Genomic DNA, 17,288 nt, shown 5'->3' on the forward strand with positions numbered 1-17,288 from the left:
TCCATGGACAGCCCAGCCCCTGTCTCTTAAAACTTGTTTAAACCAGCCCTTTTTCTCCTTGGGACTGGGATAACATTGTTGCTCACAGCTGAAGGCCCTCCTGCCCCCAAGGAAATCACCAGGAAAAACAGATAATTAAATTCAGGCCCTTGCTTTTCCCCCATCACACAGATGCAGCATGATGGCAGTCCTACAGAGACTTTATCTGGGGCAGGGGGCAGAAATTTCAGCCTTGAACTTCACCATAGCAGCTGCTGCTATGTGTCCTCTGAGCCAGGGACCTGCTCCCCCTATCCAGCCATGCCTCGCTGGCTTATCATTTCCAATCCTATCAGAAACAAAACTGCTGCTGCTTAATGCTTCATTACAGGCTGTTATGTGTCTCCTGCACTGCCCAGGAGAGCAGAAAGGAGGGGTCTGACTCTATTTAATAACTGTTTCATGGTTCCTAATTGACAGATAAAAACGCTACTAACACAGTTTCATCAAACATAAACCATGGGCAGGAGCAGCAGTGCCCTTCTGGAGCCAGGGTGGCAGCACGAATTTTGATCCATTATTTTGACATGGGAAATCCATGGTATGCCAATCTGCCATCACAATGTTGGGTTTACTCCTCACTTTTTCCCCCTGTTGGTTTTGGCTTTTGCAGCCTGGGGGAAACTGTTGGGGAGGGATTTGGGGTGGGATGGCAGGGAGGAGAGAGGGAGTGAAATGGTGGCTGGTGCCTTATTCTGAGGGGCCTTCCCACGAGGGGCTGCAGCACCCCTGGCACAGTGCTTGGCAGCGAGGATTGTCTCTGCAGCACATGCCCATGGGGGATCCGTGTCTGCTCACCTCAGGACTATGCCCCCCCTTGGCAAGTCCCCAGCCCCAGGACTGCCACACTGTGGTTGTTAGGCTCAGCCACACTTGCACCTGGGGAAAATTCACCAAGATGTTCAGCTCTGGTGGAAAAGGACCTATATATGATCAGATGAAACAGGTAAAGATGTATTGCTGTAATTTGGAGATGCTGGTAAATCAGGGTGTTTCTTTGTGCCCTGTGTGCTTAGCAGGATTGTGTAATTCCCTGGGGCATTCTCCTCCCTCTTTTTGCTGGCATAGGTGACCAAGTGACCCAGATTTCTTCCATGCCCTGCGTGAGAATCTTCTGACAGAGAAACCCCTGCTCTCTTCAGGAATAATAATGATAAATGTTGCCATTCAAAAGCCACATGCTGGACCTGAAACCTGCTATTCTAACAACTTAGGATTTGCTTTATCGGATTCCACATGGGGCTGGCACTTAAAAAAAGTCTTTGGAAGTGAGATTTTTTTCATTGCTTTCTCCTCCCATCATAATAACTGGAAACTTAAATAGCAGCTGGGTGTCCCATAGGTATTTGTGACTGCAGCTGAGGTGGAATTGCACCCGGGTTGGGAGCAGCCTCACTCCCAGGAGGCATGGGCAGAGGTGGAGCTGCAGAGAAGTGTTGAGGGCTCACAGCTCTGTGCAGAGCAGAGCAAAGCTGGCGGCCACCGAAGGCATGCTGAGAGGATGAGAGGTTATTAGCAGTGAGCGCTTCAGGGATAACACGGAAGATATTGATTTAAATAAAAATCATCACAACAGCAGCTCTAACAGTACCCTGTGGGTCACTTGGAGGAGAATCAGGGGCAGCAGAGCTCCAGTGCTGGCACACTCAGAGCATTTCCTAGCTGGAAATATTATGCTGGAGAGGGCCGGGACTGCTGCCCGTGCTCCTGAGCAGGGACAGGGACAGGGAAGCAGGCGCTGTGCCAGGGTGTGCAGCACAGACTGGGATGCCTGAAGAGCATCACTGTAGTGAGGAGAGCGGCTGGACCCAGCGTGACCCACAGGGCACGCCGTGCTGTTTGCAGCTCTGCTGGGAACCGCAGTGCCAGGACATGGATATCCATGATCTCAGCCAGTTGCACAGCCCCCGTGGAGGTCAGATTCCCATGGTGTGAGTCAGCTGCATTCCTCCCCAGGGTCAGCGAACTGTGCTGGGCTTCAGCGGCCTCGGCTGTCTCCTGTCCCGCCGCCTGCAGTGATTAACAGCACTGGGGATGCTCGGTTTGGGTGGACAACACAAAGGCTAAGGGTCTCAGGTCAGCTGGGGACAGCTCCAGCTGCTCATCCATGGGAGAGGAGAGGAGCAGAGCAGTTTCTCGGCCACCCTTCATAGCAGGAGTGCTTTTATCAATGGGGTGTGAAGGGGTGATAAAATGCTACCAACTGTCTCCATAGACAGCTAATCCATCGGTATGGATTTGTTGTTAGGGAATCCGTCAGGCCCGTGCCGTTCCTTGTAGCTGGCTGCAGCTCTCCTGCCGTGGGTACAGCCACCTGAGCACCAGCTGCCCCCATCATGATATGGAGCCCTGTCGTGATGTGCTGTCAGCAAATGGAGATGTGATGTGAGATAACAGCCAGGCTGCCGAGATAGAGAAGGTCTCAGCATGTAGGAGAGGGGTTTCTCCACTCCAAGGACTTTTGTGTGTGGAGTTTTTAGTGCGTTTCCCCCAGTCAGCGTGCTTCCATAAGAACTGGGCATTTTGCAGAGGAAACCTCCCATGCCCTTCACCTTTCCCATCGGATATGGTCAGACCATCTGCTGGACTTGCTGCATAGCACAGGCTGCACCAAGGTGGATCAGCAGTACCAGATCCGTGTCACTTCCTGCTCAAGGGAATTAAAACCACCTGGAGCAGGCCCTTTCCTCTGGGAGGACACAGCTTCCCTCAGGCCAGCTCTCAGCCTGGTTCTCGCATGGAGCAGCGGGTGTAAGGGTCAGTCCAGAGCATTCATGCGTTACAGGTGGAGACATCCACCCAGCGTGGATCCAGCCCTGATCCTGCCCACTGGGCTGTCCTGGGAGCATTACACACCTGAGCAGTATCAGCTTCTCTCTGAGGACAAGGCAAAATGAGCAAGCTCAGCTGCACTGGACTGGCTGCTGGAAGAGCAGGTGCCAGGAGCTGTGGCTGGGAGCTCCCCATTGCTTTGTGTGGTACCACAGGCTCTGCTTGTGCTCAGGCTCTGCACCAAAACAGTCACACAGGTTTCATGTCCCTGTAAAAGACGTTTGGGGGGCTTTTTTCCAAATCAACACAACCTTCTTGTAGATGTGAAGTTCCCCAGTGCAGTGCTGCAGCCCTCCAGCAGCACCCCTGAGCTCTGCACAGCTCCTCAAGGAGCTTATTTCTATATGGAAAACCCCACATGGGGCAAAACTAAAGGAGAGGCAGCACAGTCAAAACCCAGCTGTCTGGGGCTGCACAAGCCCTGCTGTCAGTGAGTCCAAGCCAGTGGTAGTATGAACACAGTGTCAGACAGCATCTGCAACAGGGGTAAGGATATTTCCAGCACTCTTAGAGGCCAGTTTACAATGCTGGGATTCTCTCCAGCTAAACCACTGGGGTTTAGGTTTTCACTAACCCACCTCATTTCCTCATTTTTCTTAATCTCAAGCAAAAATTAAACCACTGGCTGCTTTGACCAGCTCCTTGCCTGGAATTAAATTACTAACTTCTGGCCACTGGTGGTCCTGGGCTGGCTTGTCCTAGGAAGAAGGCAGTAGAGAGTAAAAGAGGAGTAATAGAGAGTAAAATTGCAATCAGAGAGCTTTGGCCAAGCATGCAGCTGTGTCCTCAAGCATTACAAGATGATTGACCCCAATATCCTTGTGCCATTGGAAAAGGCAAATGTGTGCCACCCCCTGCAGCATCCCTGTGATGTGGCATTGAGGAAGACGTGGGTACCTGAGGCTGCTGCCTGCCCTGCAGGATACTACCCTGAATACATCCCTCTTTGAAGAGCAGCAAAACTGTGAGGAAAGCATTCAGTCCTGATGTGAAGAATTCCAGTGAGAGGGAATCCTCTTGAGCCTTTGGCAAACTCTTCCAGGTGTCGAAAACATTTACCATTTTTATGCATTTTTATCAGGCACTGATCTCTTCTCTGTGGTGCCCAGTGACAGGACCTGAGGGAATGGCCTATAGTTGTGTCAGGGGAAGTTCAGTTTGGATATCAGAAAAGGGTTTTCACCCAGAGGGTGGTTGGGTGCTTCAACAGCTCCACAGGGAAGTGATCACAGCAGCAAATCTGACAGAGTTCAGGAAGCATTTGGGCAACGCTCTCAGGCACATGGTGAGATTCTTGGGGCTATCCTGTGCATAACTAAGAGCAGGATTTGATGATCCTTGTGGGTCCCTTCCAACTCAGCATATTCCATGATTCTGTGAAAATGCTGCGGACAGGTGTGTACCCCATATAAAGGAAAGATTCAGCTTGCCTTCCCCAAGTGCCTGCCTGTCCCCATCAGGCACAGAAGGAGTGGAGACAGGCTGCTTGGCCCAACCAGTTCCTTTCCAGGTGGTTAAAGATAGATAAAGGCAATTGAAAGCATCAGCCCAGCCCTTCAGAGAGGTGACTATCCAATTCTCTGTGGCATTCCTGCGAAGTTTCTCACCAGGTTTGGTTCCCATCAGGCTGGCATCTCTCCTGACTCAGGACTTGGGGAGGGCAAGATCTGTTCTGTACATCTTCACTTTATGACTCAAGTCTTCTAAATCCTGCCTTGAGAGACGTCCCACATCTTGAAAGGCTTTTGGCCATGTCAGAGCCAACATCCCCATCTTGTAAACCCTCAGCTCAGGCAGAGCTCAGGTGGTTTTCCTTACTGAGATCTATTGGTAGCTTTACTTTTAATAGCATGTACGTGATGTGGAGTGGGATAGACCACTCCAGCTCTGGCTGGCACGTTATAAATCTCAGAAAGAAAAAAAAAAAATGCAAAGGGCCAGGAGGCTTTGAGGGGGTGGGGGGGGAATGGTGTGGGTATGAAAAAGAAAGCAGAAGAAAGAGACTGTTTTCCCAGAACCCAAAAGCAGACAGGAATGGGGAGCGGGAAAGGCAGGGTCGTACGGCTCGCTGGGGCAGAGTGTGCAGTTGTTTATACTGGAAATGAGTTTCTGTTTATTGCAAGCTATGGTGGGGAGACCACAAAGTGAACGTAAAACAAAATGGGAAGGGTGTGGGAAAAGTCAGGGGAGGGGGAGCGGGTGCCTTTGACAAACTCCAGAAGTCACGTCCAGTAATAAATCAAGCCGGGATCTGTCCCGGGACACAGGACCCAGAACATCTGCTTGGGCTGCAGGGAAGCCAGGCAGGCAAGGAGGGATCTCCCAGCCTTGCCTGTGGCCAGGCAAGAGACAGGGGCTTGGGCAGCTCAGCCACCCGTGAGTGCTGAGCCCATCAGTGCTGAAATGCCTGCAGAGGTGACGGAACCTGGGGTTCTCCTGGGAGCTGCTTTCAGGGCTGGAGGATTTAACAGGCATCCTCAGTCAGCCTCTCCATCCTCAGGAGCCCTCCCTTTACTGCTCTGTGCCTCCATTTCCCTGTAAGGTGACTGACTGACTGTAAGGTGGCACAGGATGCTTTTCTCCCATCTACCACTTTTCCCAGGCCTTACAGCAATTACCACATGGGCAGGCAACTCCTGCATCATTTCGGAGCTGAGGCATGGTGTAGGTGCCACAGGGAAGGGAGGTCCACTGCCCAGTTCCAGGGCAGCAGGAATTAGTATGTTAACGGGGCTGGTGGTGAAACGAGAGACATATCCCACAATAACTCCACTGGGGCCAGCAACGCATCCATTCTGTGTACAGACTTTGAAGGTATTAAGTGCTAAGGATTTTGATTTGACATCTGAATCCAGCTGCATTGTTGTGAGAAGCCCTTGCAGGTTATTGCTCCAGACCAAACTTCCATAAATAATCTATTGCCTTGGGTGTAGTGCTTCGGAAGGGGCGGTGAATGTTTCTTTTGCTGATTTAAGCATTCCCGTCCTCTTCTTCCTTTTCCCCTTCCCTGGAAAATAGATCCTGTTAACCACTGCAGATGACACAACACATGCCAATACATTTGCAACCCATCTGGCTCATAGCGACAGCTGCTTTCGAGCTACAAACTTCCTCAAGGGTCTAAGTAAAGCATCAGCATGGGGGTGAAACAAAGACAGTGCATCCTGCCCAGTGGGTCCTGGCCCAGTTCTTGCCGTTCCATCCCATATTAGTGCAGAAAGCAGGATAGAAAGCCACCAAGATGCATGCATGAGTTACGACCTCATAGTGAAACTCAATGTCATTTGAGTTTCGCTATGCTGGGCCATGGTTGAGCCGCTCTGCCATAAAGCCATGGGCGCTGCTGTGGGATCTGCTCTCCAGAAATGCCTGGGCATGGGACAGGTACTGATGCTATGCCTCCAGCATCTCCCTGTGGCAGGCAAACCCCAAATCTTCCCATACTGGATCCTGCCCAGGTTCAGCCTCATGTCACCACTGGAAAGGACCAAAACTTTGGCAGTATCACAGCATTTCCCCACTTATTCCAGGCCTGTTGCCTTCCTTCTTGTGCTGCTGGTGACTTATACACCATGGGACAGACCTTACTGCATTGGCATTAACCCAGCCAGAACTGTTTTTTCTGCTCCAGTAGATGATGGCACATTACTGGGTAAACCCAGACTGCTCTGCCCTGTCTAGTTTTTGCCAGCATATCCTTGCAGCTCTCATCTGCAGCCAAACCCTGGCTCTCAGACCTGTCCCGGCTGGTCATCTCATCTCAGAAGGATTGTGAACCATCTGTGTGCATCAAGAGGAGAGTCCCAGTGGCAGGAGGCATTTGCAGTGTGCTTCTGGCTCATGAGAGGGAAGTGGGGCTCATGTGAGCCCAGACACCACAGCATCCTTATGCTCCTGGCAAGGTCCAGACCACAGGGCTTGCTCTTCACCTGTAATTTTCTGTGCAACGCTTCAAAGAGCACAGCAAAATCCTTCAGTGACTCTAATAACATTTCTCTCCAAAGCTCCAGGATATTTTCCCCCCATCCCCATGAAGTCATGCTTCAGGTCTGCTGAAATCCTAGCAAATGCCTCCGAAAATCCCCTGGAGCCCCTGTGACAGTTTATTGAGTCCAGGACTGTTTGACCTTGGAAGGAGTGAGAAAGGGAGGGGAAGAAAGAGCAGCCCTAGGCTTCCCTGCCAAACTACTTGATCCATTGCTGAGCCCCTTGCAGAGACCACAACACAGCCAGAAATGAGTCCTAGACCATCAGTGGGGTGTCTGGGCACAGTGCCTTCCTCTCTCCTCTGCCCCAGGTCTCTCAAGCGTCTCCCACTGTGCTGGTCAGTGCTGCTGCATGAACAGTGTGGTGTGTTCCCTAAAAAAGCAGCAGTGCCCCAAGCACCTGTTCACGGTGCCCATGCCAGCATCCTGGCCCCCTCATCCTGCCCAAAAAGGTTTGTGAACCTCTGGTCACAGCTCCTTTCCTGCTGTGGTGCTGGGATTGTGCAGGAAGGTTGCCTGCCCTAGGGGAGCTCTGTGCTGGGGGCTCCCACCATTCCTCATGAAATAATTAAAACACTGATAACAATATTTTTGTTTGACAATAAGTGCTTTAAGTGCTTTTTGTTTCTTCTTTGTTGCAAGCAAGTCAGAGGATGTGTGTCAGGCTGCTGTCCTCCATGAGGAGGGAGAGGCTGTGCTGAGCATCCCGGGTATCGCTGTCAGGGCAGACTTGGCAACGATGCTGCTCTTGCCACTGATCCGGTGCTGATGCTCCCAGGGAAGGTGTGCTCACTTCTGGGTTTTCATTGTTAAAAGACCATCGATAAATTACAGGGAGTCCAGAGGAAAATTGATTAAAGAATTAAAAGATACTGTATGACCTAAAGGGGAGATTAGGGGAATTTAGTGAGGTGCTTGCTGCAGAGTTATCTAGGGAAGAGTAGAGAGGGAATGAAATGAAAACAACCTTGCAAAGGTGGTGAATAGAGCAGGTGGAAACAGTACCTGTGAGAAACTGAATTGGTTTGTGCCTCACGTTTTGTTTTGCAAATGCTAGGCTCTCACACAGGGATGGGAAGGGGCTCCCCAGTCCGCCTGAGCTGTTGGAGCTGCCTGGCCACACATGCCGCAAACATCCCCTGGGTTTGCCCACTGCTGCTTGTGAGGATTTAAGCATCCAGCCAGGATTTGAGGAAGATGAACGTCATGTTCATAAAGCAAAGGGCCTTTTTTTAGCTCAATTTCTTTACAGATGGGCTGAATAATGGGACCTCCCTTGAAGCCAGCTGAGTTAAGGACACAGCTATTACTTCCAAATGCAGTGAAGTCTGGAGCTGTGTGACTTACATCATCCCAAGGACCCCATTGCCTTAAGAAAAGAGTGAAGCCAGGGTCTGATTCAGGCCTGAGGATAAAAAAACAGACATTAGTAAAGAGAGCAGTGGTATTGAGCAGTGCTGTTAGCTGAGCTGGTATTGCAGCTTCCAGAAATGTCACACTCTTGTTTTTCGTCTGCTTGAAGGACACACTTTGGTGAGCTACAGAGACTGATGCTCTTCCTGCCTCCACCACAAGGTACCAACAGCGCAGGGGAAGATTTGGGCTTGGGCTGGGAACACTCTTACTGTTAGTGACATGTCTGACTGGTATTTTCTCAAAGCCAGAGAGTGAGCAGCTAAGGATTGGTGTGGAGACCTCATTTCCTAAGATAAATTAGGCATCTTCCCAAATTCCCGTCACAAATGGGCTGTCATCACCCTGAGCAGCCACAATAGGTGGGACGAACAGGTGGGATGGGTCAGGTGTTCTCTGGATGTACCAAAGGAGGCTGGCTGCTGCTAGGAGGACTCTCACATGTCTGGGGTGGGAACAGCATGGGGAGAAGCTCCTTCTGGTCCTGTGTCAGTTCTCTACACCCACCTCCCGCATCTCCTTTGGCTCCAGCCCAGCTGTTTTTGCAAGGTGCCTGCAGGTGGTTTCCCAGCAGGACTGCAACAATGACATGAAGCTGGGCAGAGCCACCAGCATTACAGGGGACAAGGCTCTCACACACTCACAGCAGGGTCCTGGCAGCTGAGGGACAGGCACAGGCTGTAGATCAGCCCCAGGAGCAGAGTAGCATCTCACCAGGAGATTATGTGGAGCAGAAGGACAGCCCCAAGGATGTGAGTCGCTGACCAGGGGATGCTGAGTCTGCGTGAGCAAACCCAAATGCAATCAGCTTGGCCCAACACAGATGAGCAAAAGGCTCCTGTGCCTGTGCACATATCTGGGGCACCATGTGGTATAGATGCCCATTTTTAAGCCCCCTGTCCTAACTGAATCCACAGTACAGTAGTACAGGTTCATGTACCATGGGGTCTGCCTTGTGGAGGGATGGAAGAACAGACTGCAACACATTCCCAGAACATGTGGGTGAAAGGGGGGGCTGGTTTTCAATAAATGCTGAATGAAAGGAACTTTTCATACAAAAGACAGTGTTAATGTGAGGAGAAAGTGGGTAGGGGGTACATCTGCTTACCAACCACTCCCATCAGCTTCTCCTGCTCAGACAGGAGAAGCCCAGAAAGCATTCTCTGCTGGAGAGAGAATCAGAAACTTCTTACTTTTTCCTCTCCATTACCCATGGGGTGAGAGGCCTCTCTGCCAGCAGGTACCTCTCTGCCTCATGGGGGAAGAGGAGAGCAGAGAAGGGTACATACCCAGATTGCATGTCAAGAGAGATGAAGAGAGAGGAGGCATTTTTTGAGAGCTGCTGCCTGTTAAAGGCAGCCCACACTGCCCCGCTGGGACATAGCTGGTAATATTCGTGGCTAGCTTGTTGCTCAGTGCATGACAAAGTGCTTATAGCTTCCCTCCAGAGGCTCCTCCTGGATAAATATACAACTTCCAGGAGTTCTGGTGGGACAGCTTTGCTGAGGATACATGGCTGTTGAAGGTCCCAGTTGTGTCTGATCATACCTGGTATTTTCCCTATCTTCTCCATGTGGAGAGAGGATGGATTGCTTTCTTGCAGCCATTAAATAAGGTGATGGAGGGGGCAGGGGCATTGCATGGTGTAGGTTGTGCAGGGAATTTCTGCCTGGAGCTGGGAAAAGAGGGAGAAAGGGGTGCTGAATTTTCTGCTGCATGCAGAGGGAGGCAGGGGACCCTCAGGGTCCTCCTCAATACCTCAAGAACCCTTGGGATCACCCTGCATTCCCCCAGAACACCCAAAACAAGAAAGGCACAGCCCTCCCTCTCAGCACACAGGGATGTTTCCTCTTATGGCTTTTCCTGCTGAGCTCCTGAAAGAGATTGTCAGTGGTCTGCAGGCTGCTCTGGTCGGGCCTTTTTTTGAGGAGAACCAGGGAAGGCAGCTACTTGTCCCTGGACAAGGGCTGTGATGTGCTCCCATGTGCACCGACCACAACCTCCTTGGGGTGTGGAGCTGGTGGGGAACCCGTGTTACAAGGAAGCATCACCTGCCCCCATTGCCTTGGCACAGTGCATCCAGCCCATGTCGAGGAGAACAGTCCCCTGGAAGGAGAAATTATTTTGGCAGAGACTGGAAAATCCTAATTCATGCTCTTTCTTTCCCAACCATTTTAGAGGACACAGGCCCAACAGCTGGGTGGGAGCTGCAGGGGCATGAAGCTCTCATCTCCAAATCCCAGCTGTGGAAAGCGCTGTGAATGTGCAAAAGCCGAGAGCACATCAGCCCCCTCAGTCCCTTCCCTGCTGTCCGGGCATGGCAGACCGGCATCCTGGAATGCTCCAGCTGTAGGCAGGGATATGCTCTCCATCCCCGGAGCCTCCCAAGGCCCTGTGTGCCGGCACTTTTCCCTCGTTCGCTGCGCACTCCCTCACCCCAGAGCGCTCTCCAGGTCTCCAGGAGCTGGACGGGGGCCCGGCACAGTCAATCCCAGCGCAGCCGGTAACGAGGTTTGGTCATTACTGCCCGGGGCTATGTGCGAACCAGTGACCTGGCTCTGAAATGGTTTATGTTACATGCAAATCCCCTCGCAGAGGTGTTGGGGGAGGAAAGCCGGCCTCACCGTGAACTCCCTGGGCTGAGGAGCAAACCCCAGCGCTGCGGAGAAGTTGCCGTGCCCGGCGCTCGCTGCGCTGGGGTTTGCTCCCCCCCGGCCGTGTACCCATCCCAGGGGTACCACACCGAGCACCGCGGCCCCGGCCCCGCTCCAGCGCTGGCGGTGCTACTGTTATACACAAAACAATAATCAGCTGCCGTAACGAGGATGCAGAGTAGCTGAGCTGGCTTCCCTGCTGTTGTGCCGGCTCCAAGTGGAAACAGCTGCATTTGGTTTGGTTAAATGTTTTATTTACTCACAATTATCCCAGATAACAGGTTTGCTTTCGTTTGTTCAATATTTAATATTGTTTCAGAGCAGAGCTGCTCTTTGGTTTCTGGTGGAGGACTGGAGGGTCAGAAGGGACTTTCTGCTGTGGTGTGGTCACAGGTGAAGGGTGAAGGTGTCCAGCATCCCTGCTGTGCATCACTCCCTGAGGCACTCAGCCTAAAATGCTGCCCCATGGGAATAAAGTCAGCTCCAGGAGCACAGCTGGGTTTGGGGTGCTGGTGTGCTCAGCAGGACAGGCATTTCCCTGGGACAGCAATGCTGCCAAGCACCAGTGCAGCGGGAGGGAGGGGGAACAAGAGAGTCTCTCGTGGGATCGGGATACCAGATGGGTTCTCCTGCCTAAATCACCTTCCTGTAGCATCCTGCACCTTGGGGAGCACCTCCAGCAAAGGCTGCCATTCCAGACAGCCACTCCTGGAACTGCTGGAAACAGCAGTGCAGGATGGAGCAACCTCCAGTGAGTCTGTGTTCGCATGAGGAGCTTGCCCTGACACTTTGGCTCAAAGTGGGATACTGAGCTTCCCTTCCCTTCCCTTCCCTTCCCTTCCCTTCCCTTCCCTTCCCTTCCCTTCCCTTCCCTTCCCTTCCCTTCCCTTCCCTTCCCTTCCCTTCCCTTCCCTTCCCTTCCCTTCCCTTCCCTTCCCTTCCCTATGACTTGCCCAAAAATTTACAGCATTGCCTCTTATCATGCTCACTGAATTTTCTGCAAGGGAAATGAGAAAATCCATAGCTTGGTTTACGAGCCCCAATCAGTGTAAAACAGGGCCTTTTAGAAATTTATCTGTTGCTGAGTCCACCTTTTTCTCCAGCACCTTCTTGGGGAATAAATTCTTGCTCTTTGAGGCTGGGGAGATGGCTCTTAGGTGGCAGCAGGGTCAGGGGTCTTTGGCTACAGCTGCAGGTGTCCCTGGCCCATTTTGGGAGCCACCAGGGAAGTGCTGCAGTGTTGGGTCTGAGGGCTGGGCTAGATGCTGGCTGGATGTGAGCAGCCCTGCGTGATCAGCTGGGTTGTCTCACACTCTTCAGTATCTAATTTCAAGGGAAAGGAATGTCCCCCTGAAAATGTCCACTTGCTAAGCTTGGGGTGGCTTAGACTGAAAGGGAGAGACATAAACCCTGTCTCTATCACATGCCCAGGTCACCCAGGAGGTCAATGAGAAACAAACCCATCTCATCCTGTGCCCCTGCACCCCTGGGTTCTCTCACAAATGAATTTTGCTGCATCAACTAAAATAAAATAAAATTAAAAATCAAAAAACAAACGAACAAGCAAAAAAACCCACAAAACCAAAAAATCCAAAACAATCATCTGCTTTATTCTTCTTGAAGAAGTGGTGGCTATGAATATGATATTCCAGAACATAGGGAGCATCACCTGCTGTCCTCCGCACCCCTTCTCATTTTCACACTTATCCAAGAACAGATGGTCAAGGGGAAACAGCGAAAATTCAAAGCTTCACCTCCCTCCCTTTCTCCAGCAACAAAACGCAATCCAAACATTTGGGTCCATGGAAGGGACTGTCCCCAGACATAGCCATGCTGCATTCCAGCTCGGCTGGCGCATGGCAGACAGATGCTCCCCTGATCCACCTGGCACTAGAAATATGATTTATTCATCATTGTTTTCTTTGTTGTTTCCTACCAGCCTCCTGTACACAAACAGGCCTTTAGAAAAGCAGCTTTAGATAAATAATACATCGTGCTGGCAGCCAGCATGTGCATAACAAAAGCATCTGTGTAGACTAGAAAGCGTGTGTGGACTAGCAAGGTCTGCTGCTCTCGTGCCCACATGCTCAGTGCTGGCATCTCGTGCCCAGGTGGATTCCTATTGTGATGTCCAAGCCTCTGCAGCTTTGCTTTGGGTCAGTTGGGTGGCTTTTTTTCTGCGGTGTGAAAAACCAGTGGTGTGAAAAAAAAGTCATTGGGCGTTGATCTGGTGCTGCCATGGGCACTTGGGGTGCAAGCAGCAGGAGTTTGGCAGCAGAACAGCATTGGTTGGGGGGTGTCCCCCTGTGTGGAGCAGCACGGGGGCCCTGCCCATGTGCAGACAGGCTGTGTCACAGCTGTACCTCTAGCTCAAGCACATGCTGCTGTCATGGACCCTGGAGTCCTTGCTGGCCCAAGACCGAGATGATGAGTTATGCAGGTGACCCCAAAAGCACACTATGGACTCATTATCCCCCATCAGCCCAGCGCCTGAATGTGCCCCCAGTGCACCAGAAAAAATACCTCCTACAGAAGTGTTTGAGAGGCCTCTTAAAACTTTTATTGGCGCTATTTTTTGTATCCCTCCACCTGTGGAGTAAGGCATCTTTAGTACATTCAGCCCTCAGCAGGAGAGGAAAATTATAACTGATCCATTTCAAAAACCTCTAAAAGTGACCTAAAATAACTTTTCTATATATAAAAGTGTCATGATTTTAATGTCCATTATCTCATGACCTAGCAGAGCTAGGAAAAGCTCTTGTAGATCATTTTTAGTGGTTTCTAAAATGGATTGGTCACACTTTCCCCCTGTACAGCGGGACTGAGGGTACAAGGACAACTGGGCTTTAGAGGTGAGGAGGGAGACAAAAATCTGTTTCTGTGTTGGTGTGTCCAAAGGACTGCTCTTGGTGGTGTCCCCAGCTGAGCAGAAGTGCTGAAGCTGGTCAGGTGACAGACAGCTCTTTTCAGAAAAGCTGGAGAGACAGAGTTAAATGGATGCAAAGCATGGGGCACTGTGTGGTGGGAAAGCCAACTCTGCCCCTGCCACTGGTCTTTTCAGGGATTTTCAGAGATGATGACCCTGGCACCAGGTTTCACTGCTGTGGCAGACCCAGATTTTGCTGGAGCACCTTACAGTTCATGAGCCATGTGCCCAGATGGGTGTGCTCAGCTCTGAGCCTTTCTTCACCTCGCCCAGAGCTTTTGCAGTGAGGCTGGTTGCAACCCAAGCCTCTGGGAAGCTGCCACAGCCAGGCATTAAACATGCTGGGCTTTCTGAGAGGACATCAGCAAAGCACATGGGAGAAGTGGCTCCCTGCCATGCAAGAGGTTAATAGAGAGATTAGAGAGGGCAGGCACTGTTTGTGGCGAAAGGAAAAGAGCTCTGCTTTTACAGAGTTCAGCAGCTCCATGAACCAACTGGGATGTAAATATTTGCCAGAATTAGGGAGGCTGTGTGCAGGAGCCCAGGGAGGAGTGTCCAAGTAGCTCAGCATGTTGTTCAGGCTGTTTCTGGTGGGGGGCAAGAGCTGAGAGCTGGACATCATCTGAGGGAGGATGGAGAAGGTTGGAACAGGACACCCCACACCCAGCAGCACGGCCCTAAACCTCAGGGCAGAAAAAGCCTTTAATGCTGCTCCCTTGATGGCTTTGTTTTCCTCCACTGCCTTTCTTGCTCTCTCTGTCGGCCTGATGGGCTGGCCCACCTCCAAAGACAGCATTACAGAGCGCTGGATCGATTGGAGCCTGCAATTTTATTTGCTGTCTTTAAGAGCCTTTGATGGGCAGGCATGAGCTGTGCCAGGGAGCGCCTTTCCTGGGAGAGGAGGGGAGAGGAACAAGGTTGCATCTGCCGTAGGGAGACGAGGAACCTGCCACCGGCTTGGCGAAGACACCGTGGTGGGGTGGGCAAAGGGAGCCCTCGTGATGGAGCAAGGCAGCTGAGAAGGGGCTCGCAGCCCTGTCCTTTGTGGTGCCTGGCAGTGGTGGCCGTGGTGACCCATGTGGTGTGGTGGTCACAGCCCCCTGTGGCACACTGCACTGGCCTCATGCTCTGCCATGAACTTCGTGCCTGTCAAGGTGTGAGGTGGGGCAGCTGCCTGACAGCTCCCTCCCGGGACACCGTGGCTCTGGGACTGGTGGCTCTCTGGGGAGATGGAGGCTGCAGGAGTGTCTGTGTGAGACAGCTTGTGTCTGCCCAGAAATAGAGGCCAAAGGCCGGGCTGAGACAGGCTTCACACAGCAGCTCCCTTCGGCTGCATCTGCCCTTGAACTCTGCATCAGGAGGGCAGAGATGCGAGGATCGTTTTGTCTCCCTTCCCCAGTCTCTCCTTCCATTTCTGGCTTGCTAAAAAATTCCAGAGGGTAAGAGGTGGAGCACGCTGGAACAAAAAGTTGGGGCTGCTGCTGGGGGCCAGCCTTGAAGCACGGGGCAGGATTTTCACAGCATTCAATGCTGTGGAAATGGGGCATCTTCAAAGGCTGCTGCAGAGTGGGGATGGAAGTGGGATATAGCACGGGCAGCCCTCCCTCCTCCTCGCAGCAAAACGAACCTGGAGGAGCGAGCCCGCCCCAGCCTCCTCAGCGGGGGAATTAGCGCAGATCACAAAGAGCCAGATCCGGCGTGATGCTGGAGACAATGGAGATAAATTATCCTCGGATGGACTAATTGTGGCGCGTAGCAGTGCAGCATCTCGGGCCGTGCTGGCAGCGCTGGACCCTGCAGGACACCAGGAATGCCCAACAAAGCCCCGCCTGCCTGTGCCCGGCTTCCCGGCCACTCCCGGTTGGGAGCGGAGCAGCTGAGCGCCAGCAGCAAGCGGGCGAGCCGCCTACGGTGGCATTCCCGGTGTCCCCAGCATCCCTGAGCGACATTCCCAGCCCCATCCCGGCTCGGCGGGTGCCGGGCAGGTGCTGTTAGCCCACAGTGCCACCACGCGGTCACCCGGCACCCAGAGGCTGTCCCCAACCCCCCTGCACCCCTTCAGCCCCTCCGGGACACCTCCCGACCCCCCCATCGCACCCTGCAAAGAGCAGTGCTGCCTTTGCGACGCCCGGGGAGGCAGGGAAGGGGTTAAGGAGCCTGCGGAGAGGAGGAAGAGGATGGGGCTGTAGCAGGGATCAGGCCCTTGTCTCTGGCTTTGCGATTAGCTATTCTGTTTTGATGTGGAGGGTCTGCTTGAATAATTTAACCGGGAGGCTCATTAACCAGGCTCTGGCCTTCGTCTGTCGGCTGAAGGCTGAAATAGCCATTAGGAGGAACACTCGGAGCGGAGCGGCACAGCCTTCCCTCCCGCCGGCCCCTCCGTTCCCTCTCCCTCTCCTCCTTGCTCCCTGACTCGGCTCCTTTATCAGCTGCTTTTGCCCTCTAAGCCTTGCCCCAGGGGCGCCAGGGCTGCACAAACCCCGTGCCTCAGTTTCCCCGCTGTAGACCGTAGTCGGGTCTGTAGCCTCCAGTGGCAGCTGGAGCTCATTCCATCCCCCGAGAAGGCTGTGCCCCAAATGTGCCACGCCAGTGACACCCGTGCTGTGGGGCAGAAGAGGCACTGAGGCTGCCGGGTCTGCTTGGCTTGTTTCAAACCGCCTGCTTGGAGAGAAGAGCATGCCCTGGGATATTCCCCGTGGATGGATGGGGATGAGGGCTAACAAAGGAAGGGAAAGAGGGATCACTGCAGGATCTGACAGCCTTTCCAAGGGGAATTCTGGTGCACATCCAGCCCAAAGGCCGTATTTTATGGCAAAGCATTGTGGCAGGGTGCTGCTCTTAACAATCAATGCAAGTGCCTGGGTACCAAGAAGAGGTGATTTCAGTGTCAGATCAGGTAAAATTTTTACCAACAAGGGCAAAATTTATCGGCCAAAAGGTATCACATCTCATTTTTCACATGCACTGTCCCTCAGCATTTTGCAGAGTTTTTCTGCTGCTCTTGTTCTGCTCCTGCAAAAAGCAGAGTGCACTGCACGTGTGTCCAGGAAGCCAAGTAGAGTGTGAACACTTCACTGGGTTTAAAATCCTCTTCTGCCTCTAACCTCAAGGATCAGCTGACAGACCAGAGGAAGGCTGCTCCCACTGGGTGCTCTCATCTGTCTCCTGCTGCCTCTGTGTCTCTTTGGACGCAGTGCAGCAAAGCCAGGGATGCTCTTCCCCATGCCAAAAGCATTAACACTGTTAGTCCTCTTGCAGAGCTGGCTTTTCTCTGCTGGTTTTACATTGTCCTTCCTCATCTTGCCTGTGGTCCTTCTTCCTCCCTTTGGTGACCTCTGATCAGTTGGAGGATCATCCCTCAATAAGTTTATCACTCCCCAGGGATGTGGCAGAGAAAGCTGTGAGCAGTGTAGATTAATGGGGTCAAGAGAGCAGCAC

At 52.4% G+C, this 17,288-nt stretch overlaps 1 protein-coding gene across 4 annotated transcripts in view; it reads left to right on the forward strand.

Moving 5' to 3' along the window:
- The window catches only part of CNTFR (ciliary neurotrophic factor receptor), a 199,097-nt gene that overhangs the window by 158,062 nt on the left and 23,747 nt on the right, over window positions 1-17,288 (forward strand). The gene's annotated exons all lie outside the window — the stretch shown is intronic.

The sequence above is a fragment of the Catharus ustulatus genome, chromosome Z (assembly GCF_009819885.2).
Source record: "Catharus ustulatus isolate bCatUst1 chromosome Z, bCatUst1.pri.v2, whole genome shotgun sequence".
Classification (NCBI taxonomy): Eukaryota; Metazoa; Chordata; class Aves; order Passeriformes; family Turdidae; genus Catharus; species Catharus ustulatus.